This window comes from Elephantulus edwardii, unplaced genomic scaffold (genome assembly GCF_000299155.1).
Source record: "Elephantulus edwardii isolate Elephantulus edwardi_28Jun2011 unplaced genomic scaffold, EleEdw1.0 scaffold00314, whole genome shotgun sequence".
In the NCBI taxonomy this organism is placed as follows: Eukaryota; Metazoa; Chordata; class Mammalia; order Macroscelidea; family Macroscelididae; genus Elephantulus; species Elephantulus edwardii.
Genome location: NW_006400064.1, coordinates 181650 through 186559, shown reverse-complemented (window position 1 = coordinate 186559; position 4910 = coordinate 181650). Strand labels below are relative to the sequence as shown.

Here is a 4910-nt window from a genome sequence, read left to right as displayed (position 1 = left end):
CTTGCTTTAATCCAGCAGTTAAAAAATAAAAAGACATGTTACATTGGAAAAATCTGCCAAGGACCTCTCCAGTGTGCTAGGAAGCAATGATGTCAATTTAAAAACTAAGGTGCCTGATTCAGGCCATGGTATTTACAATTACTTCCTATGCAACTGAAAGCTGGATAATGGATAACAGAAGAACTGATGCCTTTAAGTTGTGATGTTGGAGAAGAGTAATGAGTACTCCATGAATTGTCAGAAGAACATCTTGAAGATAGCTTTGTCTCATATACCATGGTCATATTGTTAGGAGGGGCTGATCCTTGGAAAAAGACATCATGCTTGGAAAGGTGGAGGGTCAGAAAAGAGGGAAGACCTCAAGGAGACAGACTGACACAGTGAGTACAGTAATGGGTTCGAGTATATCAAAGATGATGGGTATGGCTCAGGATAGGGCAGGGTTCTGGCTCGTTGTTCATAAAGTCACTGAGTCACAGCCACTCAATGGCAAATAAAAACAACAAAAACAACCCACGAATCTTTTTGCCCTCTGTTGTTCAGTTGGCTACCTTCCTGGTTTAAAGGGGTTCTTGGAGGCTGGTGGAAAAAGGGGATGTATATATGACTATGTGTCTCTGGTATGAAGTGCACTCATAGTGTGTGGGACTATGCGAGTGTGTAAGAGCGGTGTGGGTGAGTCATGTATGCACATGTCTGCATGTGAGAAAGTCATGACTATCAAGGTGTGTGTGTCTCTGGGAATGTGCATGTGACTGTAGGTGAGCTTGCTGAATAATAAAAGCCACCAACACTCTTGATGCACTAATAGGCCAGAGGGGGAGTGCTGAGGGGGTGCCTTGAATCAGTATGTTTGCCCAGTGCTCTCCCCACACCCCCCAAACCATCCCCTCTCCCTCTCTCTTTCTCTCCTCCTGCTCAAAAACAAACTCATCCGCTTACCCTTTCTAGAGTAACAAAAGGTGAGATGGGGTTTCCTTTACAAATTCTGATGGTAACACCATGGAGAGGGAGTGTCACAAAGTAACATTATTCTATGGTGTCCAGGACTAGACTCTCTCCTGGGAAACTGGGTCTAGAGAGGCTTGGCCAAAAGGTTTCAAGTCTGGGCAAGACATCCTATCTGGCCTGAATCTGCAGTTTTCCTCTCAGAACCATTCTCTTTTCTTATATGAGAGGGTTATCTCCTTGTTGGCCTTGAGGATCTGCGACAATTTCATACACCATACTCCTCCCCAGATGAAGCACCAGCTGACTCAAGTCAGCTTCAAGGTAGTGTAGGCTATAAACCCCTTTTTCACAGGCAGAGGGGAGCACTTTGAAGGCCATGACCCCTCGGGTTTCAGAGGGGATCCTGCAGAGAATTCAAAGGCAGGGATAGTAGTGTTTCAGATAGAATATTTTCAGACCTAGAATTTCTCTGGATGACAGGAGGGGGCTAGGGACCACCCAAGAACCAATAGTGCTGGACCCAGCTTGAGGAAGGGAGCAACAGAGGCAGTCCTGCCCCAAAGTCCTGAGAACCTGTGATGCTGACTGTCCCTTCCCCTTTGTGTGGTGGGTCCTATAGGGTCCTTGATGGTTCCTATGACTGCCCAGCTGCCCTCAGAATCCTAATGTGTCCTTGGGAAGGGGTCAGGACTCACTCTTGTAGCCATGATTCCACTACTCAGGTGGGGAGTCTAAGACCTAGAGGGGCCCATAGGCACAGGGGTCACAAGGCCACTACCATGGCTGGAGGCTCCTCATCCTGAGTGTGTCAGGCACAGCTTAGAGGCTGGTGGGCAGCAGAGTGAGTGTGCATTAGGAGGAGAGGACCAGGCAGCCCTACCCTTTGGTAGTCCAAGTGATGAGGTCGGCTTGTGTACCTGACTAGCAGGCCAGACTGGTGCTGGGGAATGCCTGGGCAGCCATAGATAGCCCACACTGCTCTAGCCCCCTTGCTCAGCCTCCGCAAGTAGTAGGCCTGTGGGCTGTTAATAAGATATACACTTCCACTCACACCTCTTGAGGCCTGTACAGTCTTATCAGCCAGCTCTGGTCCCTGACCCTTGGGGTGTGCAACAACCACAGGATGTCTTTTAATGCCTTCCTCCAAGGAAGGGCTGCAGGCCCTTCTATGAAGTAGGGCCAGGCTCATAAGACTCCCTTTAATGGTTTTACTTGGACATATACGTTTAAGTGTGAGTCAAGATTTGTGGAAAAGGCTGTTACCTCTAGCCACTGTTGCCCTGGTCCTCACACAGAGCTGCCTGCTCTATGGAAAGGGGTCCTGGGCAGCATGCCTAGAAAACCACCACTGTACTCACATCTCTTGAGCGTATTCTGGGCTCACTTAGCAACACATGGTGCCACACAGCTTCTTTAAGTCTGGAAACTCCACAGTCATGATTCTGTTCCTTAGGTGAGAAGTCCGAGTCCCAGAAAGGCCAAGAAGCACCAGGGCTACAACACCACCATAGCCTTGGGCTTGAGTCTAGACACTGCAGCTCTGTGTTTAGCCCAACATCTCAAGTTGCCTTCTGGAACTCAAGAAAAGATGATGACCCTCTCAAATTTCTCCCTGTCTTTCCTGATGACTGACTCTCACCATGAGGTGGGCCAAGGGCCCAGACAAGAGCAGAGTGGTGTGGTGGCATTAGGTGCCACCCAGGTGCTCTGCTCAGTACTCCTATCTGAGCTGGACCACATGCAAGAAAATAGGGTCCTATGCCCCCAGGATCTGGCCCACCCTGCTAGCTGCCTTACCCCGTCCTAACCCAGGGTTAGGTAACCCAGGGTCTGAATCTCAGCCTACCCCAAGCGCACCATCGAAGGCCCTCCTCACACCTGGGTGGAAGTGGTGGTTCTCTGGTGGCCTCCTAGCTCATGCTCCCCAACTTCAACTCCCCAGGGCAGGCTGTGCCCATGTCCATGCTCACTCTTTCTTCAACCTGCCCATTCCAACTGTATCTACTTACTCTGCCTGATTCCTTTCTCCCAAAGTGCAGCTTCTAACCAGCCCTTGCCACTTCGGAGGTCAGAAATCACTTGCCTCATGGGAAATGGGCACTGTGTCTTCTTGCTAGAGGAGGAATGTCTCTGCTCAGGTCAGGTGTAGGGTCTGATGACCTCACACTTCTACAGCAGACTGTTGAAGTGGAATTTTTTTTTATTATTAATTATGATGAAAGTTTACAGGGACTTTGGATTTCCATTCATTCATTGTTGCACTTTTCTCCCTGCCCCCCTCCCAATTAGCTCTTCTCTTTGAAAAGTAAAATTCTTTCATTGTTATATAATCCCTCCCCCTCACTATGCAGGCTTCATTCTGGACTCCTGTCATGACAATAATACCTAATTATATATCTCTTTTTTAAAAATAATTTTAATGAGGATTTACAGAGATTTTGGATTTCCATTCATTCATTGTTGCACTTCTCTCCCCGCCCATCCCTCCCCCCCAAGTTCACTCATCTCTTTCAAAAGTAAAAGAAACACTGCTTCCCTGCTACACAATCCCTCCGCACCCCGCCCACCGCTCCAAGTACATTCCACTATGCAACCTTAATTGTGGACTCCTGTGATAACCATAAGACCCTATCATACATCGCTTTTAAATTATTCACTCCCTCTTCTGTTTCGGCGCAGTATACAATTTATCCAGTTTTTCGCAGTCTTACCCCCACCCTGATATCAGTCCCATTTTACAACAGTGGCACCCTGCAATATTTGTCCTTTTGCATCTGAGATATTTCACTTGGCATAATGTCCTCCAGGCTCACCCATTTTTAATAATATTGCATGAGTTCCTTGTTTTTCAAGGCAGCGTAGTATTCCATTGTGTGAATATACCATAGCTTCTCTATCCATTCGTTTGTTGATGGGCACCTGGGTTGTTTCCAACTCCTTGCTATTGTGAACAGAGCCGCAATAAACATGGGTGTGCATCTATCTGCGTGGATGTCAGATATGGTCTCTTTGGGATGTATTCCCAGTAGTGGAATTGCTGGGTCAAACGGTATCTCTATTTGCAACTTTTTGAGAAAGTGCCATACAGCCTTCCACAGTGGTTGCACCATATATATCTCTTTTAAACAGTTCTCTCCCTTATCTGTTTCAATGTATACATTATTTATCCCCTCATTCTCAGTCTCCCCTCAACCCCGATGTCAGTCCCATTTTACAATAGTGGCATTATGCAATATTTGTCCTTCTGTGACTGAGATATTTCACTCAGCATAATGTCCTCCAGGGTCACCCATTTTGTGTATTTCATTACTTCCTTGTTTTTCAATGCAGCATAGTATTCCATTGTGTGAATATACCAGAGCCTCTCTATCCAATCGTTTGTGGATGGGCACTTGGGTTGTTTCCAATTCTTTGCTATTGTAAACAAAGCCACAAAAAACATGGGTGTGCATACTGAAGCTGAATTTTAATTAAGGAAGAGGGGGAAAAATTACTCAAGAGTTCCAGTCTGGCTTAAGAAGCAATGAGCTCCAATATCTGGGACCCACACTCTGATGTCAGACTCAATCTGTGCTCAGCTGAGTAGTCTCCCCACCACTCTGATGCTGAAACAGAATAGCTCTCTCAAGGATGCTATAGATAGGGGCCCTGGGCATCAGAGAAAGGGCTGGGACTTGGGACTGAGGGGCTAGGGAGTAGGTCTTAATTGGCTCCTGTAAAATAGAATTAGATCCAATCTAAGCATTCAGATGCTGCCATTCCTGCATTGAGCCTGGAGCCTGCAAGCCCACCTCATGCAGGGATGGGTGTCAGGGCTCTAGGAGGAGGACTTCAGCACAGGCTGGGAGGGGGAGATTACTGTCATTGCTGGACTATAGACAGGTCCCCCAGAAGGCCTGCTCAACTACTCACAGGAGTTCTGGCCTGAGACTTTCATTCAGGTCCATCTCCTGCAAAGG

At 47.3% G+C, this 4910-nt stretch overlaps 1 pseudogene; it reads left to right on the top strand.

The window, feature by feature from the left end:
• The first annotated feature begins 650 nt into the window (after positions 1-650).
• Positions 651-4910, top strand: part of LOC102865255 — a 19345-nt pseudogene continuing 15085 nt past the window's right edge.